The sequence below is a fragment of the Amphiprion ocellaris genome, chromosome 6 (genome assembly GCF_022539595.1).
Source record: "Amphiprion ocellaris isolate individual 3 ecotype Okinawa chromosome 6, ASM2253959v1, whole genome shotgun sequence".
In the NCBI taxonomy this organism is placed as follows: domain Eukaryota; kingdom Metazoa; phylum Chordata; class Actinopteri; family Pomacentridae; genus Amphiprion; species Amphiprion ocellaris.
This window is the reverse complement of record NC_072771.1, coordinates 12,074,969-12,093,474: the sequence shown is the minus strand read 5'-3', so window position 1 is coordinate 12,093,474 and position 18,506 is coordinate 12,074,969. Positions and strand designations below refer to the sequence as shown.

Sequence of the window (18,506 nt, the reverse complement as noted above, 5' to 3'; positions counted from 1 at the left end):
GTAACGAAAAGTGAATAAAGACGGGCAGACTCCCAAGACAAACAGAGTCTAGACACTATTCACAGAGCTAGGAGCTAACTGAGGGAGAGAATGGAGCTGGCCGGCTCAGGAAACCGGCTGTCCTGGGGACGCACACCGGCGCACCTGGTTGTGCTGCGGAGATCGGTGGCGGTTGGATGTGCTGCGGTGAGCGGCGGCAGCTGAACATGCCGTGGAGAACGGCAGTGACTGGATGTGCCGTGGAGAATGGCAGCAACTGGACGTGCCGCGGAGAAAAGCCGGTGTAGTATCTGGTCTGATACTTGTTGCTTATCATATGGAACTTGGGATGTGTGGGTCGTCGCAATGGAATGTGTTCTTCTGCTGAATGCACCCTTATAAGGATGCATATGTCCAAAGTTATGGATGCAGCTCTTTAGGAGCTGTAGAGTCTAGGGGGGTTGGTTGAAGATGCTCCCTGCTTCCCTATATGGTATGTACCAGAGAACCATATGTTGTGACTCCCTACATGTCCGAAACCTATAAAAACTGATTGCTGGCCCTTGTTCTGCGGGATTTTCACATTGGCTCTGAAGTCTCCATGGTGCTGGACAGATGCTGTCTTTATATAATAAAATCATATTATATTAAGTAACAGTGTCAACGGGCGTTTCTTCTTCACCTGCACATCACGGACATCAGAGAAACTACAACACCGGTAAGGCACCGAAGGCAAGGCAGGCAAGGTGACAGGTGGGGCAGGTAGACAGGCTGGCTGTGGACCGGTCGATCCGGTGGAGAGCTAGGAGGAGAGACAAGAGAGCCCGGTTAAGCTCGGTGGCAAAAGCAACAGAACATGGGGTTGTCTGAGCTACTCACGACGATGTGTATCTGACGCTACGATCTGGCAGGGAGGTGAAGGGTGAGCCAGGCTTTATCCCCGGCTGATGGCTGATCCGATCCAGCTGCGCTCCATCTGCAGCTGGAGCCCATGAGCCCTGATGACCGGCGCAGCACAGCCAGAGGCGCAGCACAGAAGAGCGTGGGACCACGAGCGAGAACAGGAGGCAGGAGAGGAAGAGCAAGGAAGAGGTGAGGAGAAAAGGGAGAGAGAAAGAAGGGGAGCAGAGAAAATGACAGACAGGGAGCCAGGGCGGGACTGTAACACTTACGTGTTAAAAATTTACAAGCCCTTTTGTTTGTTAAAACATATGAGCCCCATTGAGGACTTTCTGTAACATTGATAATATAATAAAATAAGTGAGCCTTATAAAGGACTATTGTGAATTGATAATGTATATGAGCCTCATGGTGGACGTTTATATATTTGATAAAACATATGAGACTTGCTGAGTCCGAGAAGACCAGCGAGGACATTCTGTTTGCATAAGCATAAACTAAATATTTTAGAGGGAAAAACACACAGGGAAAGAAAACTCCAATAAAGTTTTTTAGGGTCAGATGGTACATTTTGATTTTACGGATGGCACTGGTGGATTGATTGGTTGATTGCGTGGTGCGTAATCTCGCTCTCTCTTTTCTTTTTTCTTTTTCTTTCTTTCTGCGTGTGTGTGAATGTATTTTGATGTGGACTTGTCTTTTAGTGGGTCCTTTAATTATAAGCATTTTGGCTTTTTTGGGGTTCCCTTTCATGTATATCTGCTGTAAACTACTCTGGTGGAACATATTTGTTTTTCTCTGTGCATGAGTAATACTATTGTAGCGGTCGCAGATCTGTGTTTGAAAACTTATGGTGTGATTAGAAGACATTTAAATACTCACTCGTTTGATTTTTAAATTGATAATACATAATATAAATACAATTATGATACATTTAGAATGAATATAAGTAAAAGTAAGGGATTTGTTTGTAGAACAATATCATAGATATGATAGGTTTGTGCCTATTAATTGTTTATAGAGAGACTTTGTAGGGAAAAATACCCATTATGATAGATTAAAATAATATCAATGTTGGTGAATAATGTGAACAAATTTTATTGAATTGTTTATTGTATTGATTTAAAGTGAATATAGGACATCAAACCTTTGTTCTGTTTTTCTTTCTTTTATTTGATTGTGATGAATGAGAGTTGGGGAAGAGACGATGGAATGCGTCTGAATTCCGATCCTCCAAAGGACAGCTGATTGTGCTCTACACGAACTGAGGCTTTGCGGATGACAACACGTGTGGCTCCTGCATCCAACATCATCAAGGCTAATGCGATTTTATCCACAAACTCTTTTTAATGTGTATTTGCAATTGCTTATGTGTGCACAAACCTACTTATTACATACTCATCTGGTTTTCACATATAGGTCTATGGTGTTTCTTTTATAGTTTGACTAAGATAATCTCTTAGTCTGGGGTCAATAAGGCACCTTTGGTCACACACACACCTGGAATATCACATGTTGTAATTATATGGGAGGAAGCTTGGCAACGGACTGACCATCTGTGGCATTCAATTGATTAATGTATCACTATTGAGCTAATTAACTATTTTTGGATTGATTATTTTGGTTTCAATATTGTAGAGATTCATTGATGGTGGTTTCATTAGCTGTGTATGGTTTTGGTTTCATTTGAGTTGTTTTGGGATTGGATATTGTAATTTTTGGACAATTGGAGAATTGGGTGATAATCACGTGGTTTGGTTTTTATTGATAAATTTGTGTTTTCCTCTGAGGCTGGCAAATTTATTTCATTTCTTTTGATTGGTTGTAGTAATACAGTGCTTTATATATAGCTCTGTATTCCATTTATCTTCATTCATTTTGATTTGAAATACAAGGACACAAGGCAGGTGTTATAATGTCAAAGATGGACGTTAAAGCTTTTAAAGTGATCACTCCTGTTGATGCTGTACAAAAGAACAATCCTCTCGTTAAAAGCATTGCAAAAATGTCGCAGAAATGGAACAAGCGGTCGCCTGGTATCGAGCAACCTTGGCCAGTAGAGGGGACTCTCAATCCTGATGTGATCAAAACGATGCAGGTGCCGGTATCCACTCATAAGGCCGGCCAAAAGAAAGGGAAGAAAGGACAGAGGCGCACTGAGAAGAGACAGATGGAGCTGGGTATCATGAAGTTGTTCGAAAATGAAGGACAAAAACTGTTAGAGGCTGCAAAAGACCGGAGGGTGTGGACAGCAGAAGAGATTGCAAAAAATGTCAAGGAGACAGAAAAGCTGATGGAGAAGGTTAATGCACCTTTCTCACATACAGCGCCAATAAAGAATCCCCCACCTTATGAGGAGCAGGTCAAGTTTGCTGATGTCTATCCTCAGCTCCCAGTGATCAAACAGGAGGGTGACTATCACATTAAGGACGAGGATGACCGAATAATAGAGATGGGCATGGCTAAAACAACCATAAAGATGTATCCAAGTTCCGAAAGCAAAATATAGAAGACCCATCTGGATACTCGGGGTGGACAGAGATATAGGAGGCTGGAAATAGGAGAGGATAGTCAGGAGTCAGATGAGGCTGTGGGTGGATATGATCTAGTACTTAGACGGGTTTTGGCCAAAGCAGAGAAAAGGGGAGATAGGTCAGTGAAGGAAAGGGACCCAGAAAAGGATGAGACTGATGAGAGTGAGGATGGAGAGAGTGATGAAGTGTTAAGGTTTTCTTTGAGGCTCAGGCGCAGGAAAAGAGAAGGAGACAAACAGGTGCTAACACGATGATTTATTATAACAACAAAAGGTGACTGGGACTACAATTCCTTAAGGTCTAGTATCCAGAAAAGGAAACAGATACAGTAACTCAACTTTAGAGCTAGAGTGCCCCTAATGGCGGGCGGTACGAACTACAAATCTCGACAACACAAAGAACTGACCCACGGCAGGCACAACCTGGGCAGGAGAGTTAAGAACTATAATAGCTAATGCTGAAGATTAGTTGAGCACCTAAGCACACAAAAACTAAGGATAACTTGAAGCGAGGCACAACTATGATCACTACATACAGAGGATGAACTACAACTAAAAAGCCACTAAGCTATACTAAAACTAAGGTAGAACCCGAGGCTATGAAACAATGTAGCTCACTGGAAACGAAGTTCGTAATCATTGAACTATAAACCAGATCTACTAACAAGAATACCGGGTGAATCAACTAACAGGTACCTATGACAAACATAACTCTAAAAATCTAGAAATTGCTCGTGTTGAGGCCGTACTGTCGGCTTGGGTGCTAATGGTGCTGGGGGCAGGAGCTGGTGGTCTCGGCAGCGACAGCAGATGGAGATTTGGACGGAGGACTGAAGAGTGACGGAGTTGATCCAGAAGTCAGCTTGGAACTCAGAGGCTTTGATGAGTCCAGTTGGGCAAGATGGCTCAGTCAGCAGAGCAGGTGGGGTCCGCACTGAAAAGAGCAAAGGCAGAATTACTAAAAGATTAAATACTACAAGCTAGGCTAGAGAGAATGAGTGACAGACTGACTGTGAGCATTCATGAACCGGCGTCGAACTGATGACTGGAATCTGAATAAATGGTGTAGAGGTAGATGACAGATTGGTCCTGGCACACCTGTCCCTGCTTCTGCAGATGCCCCAGATTGCTCGCACCTGCTGCCGCTGCCACCGCACACAACACCTAAAAAGGAAAATGAACAAGAGGAGGGAGGAGCCCTAGCCGGAGCCTGCCGAGGCAGGCTTGACATGAAGACTCAGAGAGTGAGGGTCCTTCATATTCTTCCCCATTAGTATTCAGTAGTAGAGTAGGGAGTGAGAGACAGCAGGTTTTAAGAGAGGTTGAGAGAACCATAGATAAATGTCTTGTGGATATGGAAAAAGCTACTTCTCCAGAAAACCGAGGAGCACTTGAGAAGTACCTACAGGAGCCGCGGATGACGGAGAAGAGCCTAAACAAAAAGAAGTCTCCAAAGTCAGAGGCTTCCGGATATGGCTTACGCTCAAGAAAATTAAAGATGCCGGATAAGATGTGTCCAGTGGTTGTCAGAGGTCAGAATCTGGAATACAAGCCTTGGCAGAACACTGATATGTCGGACATAATTGAAAAGATGCAGACTCTTCAAGATGGGGCATATCCTTGGATTTCGAAGCTAGAGGAGGTCCTGGTGGGAACACAGCCTGCCATGGGAGAGATTAAGTGACTTTTAGCTAGTCTCCTGGGAGTTCCTGTGATGGAGAAGATCCTACAACAAGCGGGTCTCAATAGATATGTGGCAACGGCAGTAAATGACCAAGAACTCTTTGCTGCCAGTCGAGGTCGGATGTGGAGAGCGTTGAGAGATACGTTCCCAACAATCATACATCCGGATAATATTTTGATAGAGCCACTGGGACCAGAGGAGAATCCGTGGGCCTATGTGGCAAGGGCTCATCAGACATGGAGAAATGTCACAGGAAATGATCCAGATTTGAATCAAATGGAGCAGTCAATTGTGCAAGACAAAACACAGAAAGGGTTGCCCCTACCAGTGGGGAGCAAATTGGCAGAGGTGATTACTCTGGGGAGCATGACAAGAGCTGACTAAACTAATCATGTAGCTCATTTAGTGGAGCTACACCGTAAAAAGGAGCACCAACAGAGAGAACAGGACCAAGAAACTCTCAGAAAACTTAATCAAATACAGTTAGCAGATAGTAGGCGGAAGGAGAAGAAGCAGGCTTTGGTTATGCAAAATCAACCAAATCCACCAAATCAGCCACCACGACAGCCACAGCCAGGACAGGTCCAGCTTCAACCATCTCAACCATCGTTTGTGGTCCCCACTGTTTCCTTCCCACAGCCAGCCTTTGGTAGATTGCAGAACTGGAGAGGAAGAGGACGAGGAAATTTTGGAAGAAGTAGAGGAGGAAATCTCAACCCGAATTTCCAACAGCCTCCAGAGGTCTGTTATAATTACGGACAAGTGGGCCAGTATGCTCGTGAATGTAACATGTTCAGAGGAGGCTTCAGAGGAGGACTTAGAGGCGGTTTTAGAGGAGGTTTCAGAGGACTATCACGCCCAGGGGACCGGTGAACCCTTATAGGGATCTGGAGCCAGGGTTTTAGGGGTGCCCAGAAAACCTGAAAGGGGGGTGTCAGCTGGTAGTGTCAGGGCCGGAGCAAGATCCAACGATAGAGGTAAAAGTAAATAATCAACCATTAGAAATGATGGTGGATAGCGGAGCTGCTTTTACCTGCATTCGGCCTGAAGATGCTATACACCTCCCCATGTCTGGCCAATTGGTATGGACAATTGGGTTTGAGGGTGTGAAACAGCTGTTTCCTCTCACAAAACTAATTGAGTTCTGCTACAAAAATCTAAAGACTAAAATACCTATATTGGTGTCTGAGCACACACCCATTGCAGTTTTGGGTAGAGATGCTTTGTGCAAATTGAATTGTACAATACCATGTACACCGGACGGCTGTCTGGTGGAAGTGCCAACTGATGTTAGACACCAACTGTTTATGAAAACAGAGACTGAGGCTGTGGTGTTTTAGATTGGAAACCTGAGTCCGGATCTATTGGAGCCGGTTAAGGTGTGGGAGAAATTCATTGCAGCTAACATGCCTGGTGCTAAGCTTCCTGAGTATCCACCTCATTGTACGCTTAAGTATTTTAAGGATGCTATTCAATCCAATCCAACAGAGTGGTTGAGTCATCAACCAAGCCAAGTTCAGCTCAGTTCATGTTGTGTGATTCTGGGACCACAGGGAGCAGCTATGAAGATAAACAGAAATGATTATCTTGATGGGGAGTATGACGTTGAGAAGAGTGTCCCACATGTGACTTTGATGGTGGCTGACGGATATGAGCAGAAACATATAGGAGCAATGATGGCAGAAACTGAGATGGCTACTTTTACTCCATTAGAGGACAATCTTGCCATTTGGAAAAGTGAAGATCAGCGCTTCCTAAAAATTATGATTTTGGCTCAAGGTCAAGGACATCCACAACCTGCATGGATGACACGAGTCAATTTTCAGTGCTAAATTAGACTCAGACTGCATGAGAGAGGAGATGCTGCAACAAGTTCCAGAATATTTGTGGTCACGACATAATACAGATATTGGACTTCTGAAGTCAGCTCAACCGGTGAAAGTTGAACTTAGACCAGGAACCAAACCTCCTTGGAAGAACCAATATCCCTTAAAGGAGGAAGCAATTCAAGGGATTGGACCACAGATTGAAGGTTTGCTGCAAGCAGATGTATTGGAAATAACTTTGAATCCACAGAGCAACACACTGTTGTTGCCAGTGAAGAAGCCGGATGAGTCTTATCGTATGGTACATGATTTGAGAGCAGTGAATGAAGTGGTTGCTGATTATCCAGCTGATGTGCCGGATCCTCATACTTTGCTAGCTCAAATTCCTCCAGAGGCTTCATATTTTACAGTGTTGGATCTGTGTAGAGCGTTCTTCAGTGTTCCACTCAGTGTAGAAAGCCGAGGCTTATTTGGATTTACTTACAATGGACAGTTCTATAAGTACAAGAGACTCCCACAAGGATTTAAACATAGTCCTCACATTTTCAACAAAGTGTTGAAAGATGACTTGGCAGGAATAGATCAAGTTTTGAATAGCACTGTTGTCTAGTATGTTGATGACATTATCATCTGTTCATCAACAAAAGAACCTTGCCATGAGGATTCGATTAAGCTGTTGCAAATATTGGCCGAGAGAGGACACAAAGCCTCTCAGAAGAAACTGCAGTATTGCCAGGAGAAGGTGGTTTATCTGGGTCAGACAATAACCCAAGGACACAGAAGTATTTCTGACAGTCATTTGGAGGCTATTCGGAAGGCTCCAAAACTGAGAACTGTTAGAGAGATGATGACGTTTCTTGGCATTGCTGGGTATTCTTCAGCATGGGTAGAGGATTATGCCAGTTTGACAGGACCTTTGAGGGGCATACTGGGAATGCTCAACTTCATTGCAATCTGACATGGACACAAGAAGGCCTTCTGGCATTTGAGACGATCAAACAGAGATTACAAGAAGCTCCACCGCTAGAGCTGCCAGATTACTCTAAGAACTTTTTGCTGTATGTGTCTACTTCTGTTGGAGGTAGATATGCGTGTGCAGTTTTGTGTCAACCAACAGGTACTGAGGCGAGTCCTCAGCCTGTTTTCTATTATTCTACTGCCTATTCAGAAGTAGAATTGGGGTTGTCGCTGTGCTATAGAGCAATGGTGGGAGTTTATCTGATGTATGACAAGGCATCATCTGTGACTATGGGATACCCAGTAATAATTCTCACTCACCATAGTCTCAGAAATCTTCTGAATTATGCTAAATATACATTGACTATGCCAAGGCTCAGAGACTATTATAGACTCTTAGAGCAGGAAGATGTCACCCTGGTGAGGTGTACTACGATAAACCCAGCTGAGAATTTGCCAACTCCAGAGGATGGGGAACCACATGATTGTGTTCAGGAAGCAGAGAACTACTCAAGGCTCAGGTCAGATTTGCAAGCTCTTCCGTTGTATGAGCCAGACTTGGAGTACTGGACTGATGGATCCTGTTATCAAATAGGAGACAAATTGTGTGCTGGTTATGCAGTAGTGAAATTTCAGGGGAATGGATTTGTTGTTGAGAAAGTGGAGGTAATAACACAACCTGCCTCTGCACAGTTGGCTGAACTTGTGGGGCTGACTGAAGCATGTCTGTTGGCAGAAGACAAGCAGGTGACGATATACACAGATTCGGCGTATGCTCATAATGTGTGTCACTTGTTTGGTGCAGTGTGGAAGAATCGAGGATTCAAGAAGATGGATGGTTCTCCGATACAACATCACGCTCAGATTATGAAGTTGCTGCATGCAATGATGAGGCCTAAGGAGATAGCAATAGCTAAGTGTGCAGCACATAAAAGTGATGTTTCAAGGGTCACAAAAGGTAACAAAGCAGCTGATGAAGCAGCCAAAGCAGTTACAGGAGCAGACAAAATTGGCAGAGTAGTTCTAGTTTCCCATGAAGTGGACTTGGAGGTTAATATTACGCTCAGAGATGTGATCTTGAAGCAAGAAGCCGCATCTGCCATGGACAAACAACTCTGGCTGGACCGAGGTGCCACCCAGGATTCTACTGGTCTGTGGACGAATTATGTGGGGTGGATGGTGGCACCCCCAGATCTGCTGGGTCTGATGATTCATGAAGCACATGGACCAGCTCATGTTGTAAGGGGGGAAGTTAGGAGAAAGATCACAAAAGAGTATGGTTTTTGGGCACCATACTTGCTTGAGCAGATTGATTATGTCATAGGCAGATGTACTATTTGTCTAAAACATAATGTTAGGAGGGGAGTGATGGTTCCTCCTGGCCACATTCCAACTCCAAAGGGCCCAATGCGTGAGCTAGTTGTGGACTTTGTTGACATGGTAAAACCGGTAGGAGGAAAGAGGTACATGCTAGTCGTGGTTGACAGGTCTTCGCATTGGCCTGAGGCGTGTCCAACCAAGTGAAAGGATGCTCAGTCTGTTGCTAAGTTCTTGTGCCGTGAGGTCATAAGTAGGTGGGGACTTCCAGATCGAATATCCTCAGACAATGGGAAGGAGTTTGTGGATAAAATGGTAAGACTAATCCTACAAAAACTGGGAATTAAACAATGTCTGGGTGGGGTTTATCATTCACAAAGCCGAGGTATTTGTGAAAAAATTAATGGTGTATTGAAAAATTGCATTGTTAAAATCTGCCAATACACAGGTTTGAACTGGGTAGCGGCGCTTCCATTAGCATTAATGGTGTGTCGTTCGAGCGAGCTCCGTGATTTGCGTATGACACCTCATGAGTTGGCTACAGGAAGACGGATGCCAACACCTTGTTTGCACACAAGTGGAAAGGGTCCAAGTTTGGCACATTTGGAAGATGAAATGCGAGTGTACATTAAGTACATGGCTGCTTTGCATAAGCGAATATTCACGTATGTTTCTGACAGGCAAAAACAGGAGGAGGCGCAAGAGAGGCTCGATGAGCAAAAGAAGAACGTGGTGCAGCCTGGAGACAAGGTATTTGTGAAGGTGTTTAGAAGGAAGTGGTTTAACGAACGCTGTGAGGGACCATTTGAAGTTTTTCGCAGCACTGGAACTGCGGTACAGGTTAACGGGTCCCCGACGTGGTATCACTTGTCGCATTGTGCTAAAGCACAAAGGGAAGCTGTGCCATGCTCACAGAGCAGAGATGATGAGGACTCAAGAGTACCAGGAGAATGTGCTGAGGTAGCAGTGGTACATGAGGACCTCCAAGGTCAAACTCCAGAAGGAGATGTGGATGTTCTTGATGACGTCTGACGTTACGGTGAGCGTATTGCATCACTTCCTGTTGTAGCACTGTGTTGTGTTCTGTGACTGTTGTAGCTTATCCATTCCATCTAATTTGATATTCATTAAATCTGTGTGTAGCGGTAATATTTGAATTGTAACATACACTCATTTTCTTCAAGCACCTTCTCAGTACTTAATTCTAAGTTAATCTGTTATCTCTGTCCGCTAGCCTAGCACTTAGCAGTTAGCATGGCTTCTCCCTCTTCCTCTCCTTCTCTTTCGTGCTCAGTGTGCCACATGGTTAGTTACTCCTCTGCCTCCTTTAGTGATAATGATACCTTTAATAAATGCAGTCTCTTTGTAGCTTTGGAGGCCAGGCTCTCTGAATTGGAAGCGCGGCTCCGCACCATGGAAAACACCCCGCTAGCTGTTAGCCAGGCCCCCTTAGCCGGTGCGGACCGCAATAGCATAGCTGCTAGTGTAGCTTCTGCTAGCTTGCCCCTAGCAGCTCCCGAGCAGCCGAGAAGTCAGGGTAGCTGGGTGACAGTTCGTAGGAAACGTAGTCCTAAACTCAAGCCCGCTGTCCCGGCACACCACAAACCGCTTCACATTTCTAATCATTTTTCCCCACTCAACGACACACCCGCTGAGAAACCAACTCTAATCATTGGCAGCTCCATAGTCAGAAACGTGAAGCTAGCGACACCAGCGACCATAGTAAAATGCCTCCCAGGGGCCAGAGCGGGCGACATAGAAGCAAATTTGAAACTGCTGGCTAAAGATAATCGGAAATACAGTAAGATTGTTATTCATGTCGGCGGTAATGACACCTGGTTACGCCAATCGGAGGTCACCAAAATTAGTGTGGCATCGGTGTGTAACTTTGCCAAAACCATGCCGGATAGTTTTCTCTGGACCCCTGCCTGATCTGACCAGCGACGATATGTTTAGCCGTATGTCGTCGTTTCGCCGCTGGGTGTCTACGTGGTGTACTGCAAACGACGTTGGCTTTATAGACAATTGGAGCTCTTTCTGGGGAAAACCTGGTCTGATTAGGAGAGACGGCATCCATCCCACTTTGGCTGGTGCAGCTCTCATTTCTAGAAATATGGCTGATTTTATTAGAACTCCTAAAGCATGACAACCCAGAGTTCAGACCAGGATGCAGAGTTGTAGTCTTCCACACCTCTCTGCAGTTTCCTCTCAGCTGTCACCCTCCAGTATTTCAGTTAACTTTATTGAGACTGTGTCTGTCCCCCGACCACCAAAATTCAATAAATTAAACAATTCAAAAATAAACAAAAGACATAATAACCATAAAAATCTAATAAAAATTAATACCACTATTTCAACTGAGCGAAGAAAGAGGACAATTAAATGTGGTCTGTTAAATATTAGATCTCTCTCGTCTAAATCTCTGTTAGTAAATGATTTGATAACTGATCACCAGATTGATTTGTTCTGTTTGACTGAAACCTGGTTGCAGCAGGAAGAATATGTTAGTCTAAATGAATCAACTCCTACTAGTCATACTAACTGTCATGTTCCTCGAATAACAGGCCGAGGAGGAGGAGTGGCAGCAATTTACCTCTCTAGCTTAAAAATGAACCAGAGACCTAAACCTAGTTACAGTTCATTTGAAAGTCTTACTCTCAGTCTCTCTCATCCAGATTTAAAAGTTCAGAAACCAGTTTTATTTGTTGTTGTATATCGTCCTCCTGCTCCTTACTCTGAGTTTTTATCTCAATTCTCAGACTTTTTATCTGAATTAGTGCTCAGCTCAGATAAAGTGATTATTGTGGGTGACTTTAACATTCATGTTGACGTGGACAGTGACAGCCTTACGACTGCTTTTAATTCAATATTATACTCAATTGGGTTTTTTCAACATGTAAATAAACCAACTCATAGGTTTAATCACACCCTTGACCTCGTTCTGACTTATGACATAGAAATCAAACAGTTAACAGTATTTCCCCGGAACCTTCTTCTTTCTGACCATTTTATGATAACATTTCAATTTACAACAATAGATTGTATAGGAGTTAAGAATAAATATCATTACAGTAGATGTCTGTCTGACAATTCGGTGACTAAATTTAAGGAAATAATACCCTCTCTATTTAGTTCAGCACCACTTACTGATAAAATGGAAGGGAATATTATTATATTACCCCCACAGAAGTGGATTATGTTGTTAATAATGCTGCAGCCTCACTGCGTACAACACTTGATAGTGTTGCACCTGTAAAAAAGAAAGTTCTATCTCAGAGAGGACCTGCTCCTTGGTATAATTCCCAGCTGCGGACTTTAAAGCAGGGGTCCCGAAAGCTGGAAAGGAAGTGGTATTCCACTAATTTAGAAGAAGTTTATGTAGCTTGGAAAAATAGTCTAGTAATTTATAAAAAAGCTCTTCGTAATGCCAGGACAACATATTATTCATCTTTAATAGAGGAAAACAAGAACAACCCCAGGTTTCTCTTTAGCACTGTAGCCAGGCTGACAAAGAGTCAGAGCTCTGTTGAACCTTGTATTCCTTTAACTTTGAGCAGTAACGACTTCATGAGCTTCTTTACAAATAAAATTATTATGATTAGAGAAAAAATTAATCTGGTCCTTCCTACAAATGTCACAGATGTATCATCGAGTACAGATGCTTTAGAATTGGCTGTAAGACCTGATGAATATTTAGAATTTTTCACTCCCATGCATCTCTCTGAACTAATTTCAATAGTTTCTACATCCAAACCATTGACATGTCTTTTAGATCCTATCCCAACTAGACTGTTCAAGGAGGCTTTACCTTTAATTAATTCCTCAATGTTAGATCTGATTAATCTCTCTCTAGTAACAGGCTATGTACCACAGGCTTTTAAGGCTGCTGTAATCAAACCTTTACTGAAAAAGCCCACTCTTGATCCAGATGTTTTAGCCAACTATAGACCAATTTCCAACCTCCCATTTCTCTCCAAAATTCTGGAAAGAACAGTTGCAAATCAATTATGTGAACATTTACAAAGGAATAGCTTGTTTGAAGAGTTTCAGTCAGGCTTCAGAGTGCATCATAGCACAGAAACAGCTCTGGTGAAAGTTACTAATGACCTGCTCATAGCATCAGATAATGGACTGGTCTCTATACTTATTTTGTTGGACCTTAGTGCGGCATTCGATACAATCGACCACAAACTTTTATTACAGCGACTAGAACATTGTATTGGCATTAAAGGGACAGCACTGGACTGGTTTAAATCCTACTTATCAGACAGGTTCCAATTTGTGCATGTCAACAATGACTCTTCTGAGCATACTAGGGTTAATCATGGAGTTCCTCAGGGTTCTGTCTTAGGACCAATACTGTTCACATTATACATGCTTCCCTTAGGCAATATTATTAGGAAGCACTGTATTAATTTCCATTGTTACGCTGATGACACTCAATTGTATTTATCTATGAAGCCAAATGAAACTAATCAGCTAGCCAGACTGCAAGATTGTCTTAAGGACATAAGGACCTGGATGACCTATAATTTATTACTACTAAATTCAGACAAGACTGAAGTCATTGTATTTGGCCCCAAACATCTTAGAAAATTGCTTTCAAAGCATATAGTTACTCTGGATGGCATTACATTGGCCTCCAGTACTACTGTGAGGAACCTCTGCGTTATCTTTAACCAGGACATGTCCTTTAACTCACACATAAAACAAATCTGTAGGACTTCCTTTTACCACCTGAGAAATATTGTGAAAATCAGGAACATCCTGTCTCAGAGTGATGCAGAAACACTAGTCCATGCATTTGTTATTTCTAGGCTTGACTACTGTAATTCTTTATTATCAGGTTGTCCCAAAAGCTCTCTGAAACATCTACAGCTGATCCAAAATGCTGCAGCCAGAGTACTGACGGGAGTTAGCAAGAGAGATCATATTTCTCCTATACTGGTTTCTCTTCATTGGCTTCCTGTTAAATCTAGAATAGAATTCAAAATCCTTCTTCTGACATTTAAGCTCTTAATAACCAATCTCCATCATATCTTAAAGACCTGATAGTACCATATTATCCTAGCAGAACTCTTCACTCTCAGACTGCAGGCTTACTTGTTGTTCCTAGAATCTCTAAAAGTAGAATGGGAGGCAGAGCCTTCAGTTATCAGGCGCCTCTCCTGTGGAACCAGCTCCCAGTTTGGGTTCGGGAGGTGGACACCCTCTCTATTTTTAAGACCAGGCTTAAAACCTTCCTTTTTGACAAAGCTTATAGTTAGGGCTGACTGGGAGACCCTGACGGGGTGAGCTGGTGTTTTCATTTGCACAACTGACTTCCCCTCTTGACGTCCCTTTAGTCTGCCCCTAGTTCTGCTGCTATAGGCCTAGGCTGCTGGGGGACCTCTCTGGATGCACCGAGCCCTTCTCTAACTACCTATGTATTTACTATATATACCATTATTGCATTACACTCACTCTTTCTTTCTGTGTCCTTTCTCCGAGTGTCCCTGGTCCCAGAGCTGGATGCTTCAGATGTGTGGTTGTTCTCCCACCTCAAGCTGCCCATTTCCACCGATCTACTCTGCCTAGCCTTACTATACTTGATTTGCTCATCTACATATTTTTGAATTTACCACCAGCTATATATGTAGTATATTTAATGCCAGAGCCGTACACCATAGCAGTAAACTGTAATTATTTTCCATGTTAGTTGTACTTTGCATGTATCATCTGTCTTATCATGCATGTATTATACTGTGTGTTTTATGGTCCTTGTGCCCCCCCCACCTCTCTATCTCTATCCCTCTACCTCTGTCCCTCTACCTCCACCTATAACCCTCTACCTGTAACCCTCTACCTCCACCCCTCCACCTCTCTACCTCTTCTGTCCCTGTCAACCTGCCCGGCCAGCAGGCAGATGGGTCCCCCCACATTAGAGCTGGGTTCTGCTCAAGATTTTTTTCCCTGTTAAAAGGGTGTTTTCCTTGCCACTGTCGCCTTTTGGCTTGCTCTGGGGGTCAGGCATATGGGTTCTGTAAAGAGACAATTTGACTGTAATTGGCGCTATATAAATAAAATTGAATTGAATTGAAAAAAAAAAGATTCTGATCATACTTTTGATGATGCCAGAGATGACTTTTCAGTCAATGGACAGGAAAGAAGATTTGAGGACGTTGACTTACAACACGTCCCAGAAACAGCAGAGTCCGTTTCTCAGGAATGTGACTCAAAGACTCCAGAGAGCTGTGCCACTCTCCAGGAGGGTCAGCCGACCCACTTGGATCAAGGAGCCCAAGGCCAGTCCAGAGAAAAGTCAGACCAAGACGCTATGAGGACTAGGATTGAAGTGACCCTGGGGAAGTCAGTTCGGCTTCCATGTCAGTGTACCAAGGGATATCGAGTCCAGTGGGAAGATAATCATGGTAAAATCCTTGATTTATCAGATACATCGCCCTCAGGAAAGTTTGTGTTCAGTAATGACCTCAAGAGGTTGAAGATGGGAGGAGATTGTAGTATTTATCTACGTAGGTTTCAGTTAGAGGATCAAGATTGGTTGGAGAACCCAAGCGCAGACACAGATAAGTCAGACAGGTGGGAACGGAAACAGGTATTTATTTTAACAAAAACTAACTAAACCAATACAGAAAGGGGAAAACAAACCAGGAGATAAACTAAACCAAATCTAAGACAATAATGAACTACATTACAAAACCTACAGACATGGGGAACCTGTAAGTTGGCGGGGAAACAGGACAGGCAGACAAAGAGCTGAAGACAGAGGGGACCAGCAGTTATCCAGGAATGGGGGTGACAAGAGTCCAGGTGGGGCTATGGCAGGCTGGAGACTAGAAACAGGGCAGGTGGAAATCCTGAGAAGAACAGAGTCCAGGTGGGGAAAATCCAGGGGGAAAAACTGAGTCCAAGAGTGGGGAAGCAGAGTCCAAAAGAGAGCAGTGAGTCCATGACGGGGAGTGAGTCCTTAGGATCCAGCGGGGAGTGAATGAAAGGACAGAGCTTAAATAGGTGGAGGTGAGGTGGAGAACAGGCGAATTACTGCAGCTGAAACTCATAGTAATCAGCAGGTAGCAGAATGCAGGCAGGTGAAACAGGGAGAGCAGGAGGGTGAGTGACAGGGAGAGAGAGAGAAATGAGGGAGAGGTGACAGACAGAGGGAGCCAAAGAGACAGGTCAAAACAGAAACAAATCAGGACCCAAGGGAGAAAGGAGGAAAAAGAGGAAGAAGGGGAAAGAAGGGCAGGGGCTGGAGCAGGATCATAACACTTTATTTCGGCCAGGTTCTATTTGTTCTTGGCTAAGGACATTGCCATATGTGAATTTGTTGGACCAACATGAGAATATACTGACGGCAGTTCCTGATGCATTTGATGTGAAACCTGTGAGAGCTTTTGGTTGTTTCTGTTCAAATAAAACGCATATGGGACCTGGAATGTTTATGGGAATATCCCGTTGTAATGAATATAGGATGCATTTGGGTAAGGGAAAACTTGTAAATCCTCATGAATTGTTTCCTGTAACTTTCAGTTTGCCCTATCACCAGAATAAGACTGTGGGTGCTTGACCGTCCTTTGCCTGCAAACGTTACTGTAGCAAATTTTAGGGATATTTGGTGGGTTTGTGGTGACAAGCCGTATTTGTTTTTGCCATATGGATGGACGGGGTGTTGTTATATGGCAACATTGAAACTCCCTTATGAGGTTTTGGCTGTGAAGGAGACTAATGCAACTGAGAAGGTTCAGTCTAATGTTGCTCTTCCAAATAGGAGGAGAAGAGAGTTGGCACAGTTTCATAGTTTTCCATTGGAGGATAAGTTTGGGTGAGAAGTGGGGCATAGGACTCCTTCTGTGGTATGGTGTTACGTTTTTGGCTGATCATATTGATAACATCACCTATACCCTACAGGGTTTTGCGAATGAGACCATAAGAGGTTTTGGATATTTATGGCAAATGGTCAGAGGAGTCATAGACTGACACTGTTAAAACATGATATGGCTCTTGATTATTGTGGTAGGACGGCCCAGTCCGCCTCCACTCCTATTGTGTGTATCGGATCAGGTCTGCGCAGCTGGGAGTAATCTTCCTAATGCACCTTGCTTGCTGGGCGGTGCCACACCCAGTTATATCTGGGAGAGGGCTGCGCGTCTCGTACGTGCATCCTCTTTCCTGTTCCTGAAGCCGGAGGGCTACATCAGTAGCGTGGTTTGGCGTGGATTTGCGTGGTGGTTTTGAGACGCTGGCTGTCGAGCTTTCACTATTTCCTGTCATCACATATGTGCCGACGCAATCGCTACATCGCTGGGCTATATTAGCAGTGTTTGATGTGCTTTCTGCTTTCTAGCAGAGTCGGGCCGTATTCTGGCTGAAGGCTGGGAGTTGGGCATAATAATTCACGCGCTGCATTGAATTCCTGAGGTAGGCTGGCTCATTTTCTGTCTATCGTTCTTATGCGTCCTTGTTGGGTTGCACGTGAAATGACTATGTTTCTGGTTGCTGTTGGCAGTGATCGAGCTGCATTTTTCTGCGGCTGTCTCCCCTGTTGCCTGACAAGCTGCATCTTCACTGACTGGCGGCTCTACCTCCTGAAGTGGGCTACTGCTGTTCTGTCTGCAGTTCATCGCGGCAAGCTCTCTGCTCATCGGCAGTTGTTTTATTGTTCCCTTGTTGTATGATGTTTTAAAAAATGAACAACGATCTTGGTGTGCACGTGCCTCTTGCCCAGCACGCCTGTTATTGAGAGTATAATTATTATTATTATTATTATTATTATTATTATTATTATTATTATTATTATTAGTATTAGAATTATTAGTATTAGAATTATTAGTGTTAGTATAGATCTTGGGATTCTTTATTAGTTAGTTTTATTTATTTATTGTTTATTTACTTATTTGTTGTGATTGCATATTTAAGTTATCCAGTTATCTTTTTTTTTGGGTTTGTAAATTTTGTTTTCCTTTTTTTGGTTTATTGGGTTGACTGGGCGAGGTAGTAAGGGGTGCATGTTGGCATAATTGGCCTTGGTGGTGACCTCCTGGGCCCAGCCTAGTGTGGTGTTGGGGCAGTTTATTTGAGATCTATGTAGGTGTGCCTCGTTTTCCCGTGACTAACAGTTTGCCTCATTTTCTTGGACCGGAGCTGTTGGGCCAGGTGGCTGGTGGCTGACTGATTCCCCCGGCGGTGGTGGTCCCTTCACTCCCTGTACAGTAGTGCACTTGGGTGTCCGTCAATGGTTTTGTTTTGTTCACGTGTGGTGTGGTGCATCAGGACCCTTCCCTTCTCCCCTTCAGTTAGTCATCTCTGCCTG

General features: G+C 43.7%; 1 long non-coding RNA gene across 1 annotated transcript; it reads right to left on the bottom strand.

Moving 5' to 3' along the window:
- Positions 1–10: 10 nt before the first annotated feature.
- LOC129349087 (uncharacterized) lies at positions 11–14,019 on the bottom strand. The gene is made up of 3 exons (XR_008601937.1): positions 4,424–14,019; positions 859–4,346; positions 11–781 (listed from the first exon to the last, which is right to left on the bottom strand). It is a non-coding gene; the product is annotated as an uncharacterized LOC129349087 (long non-coding RNA).
- Between the last annotated feature and the right edge of the window lie 4,487 nt (positions 14,020–18,506).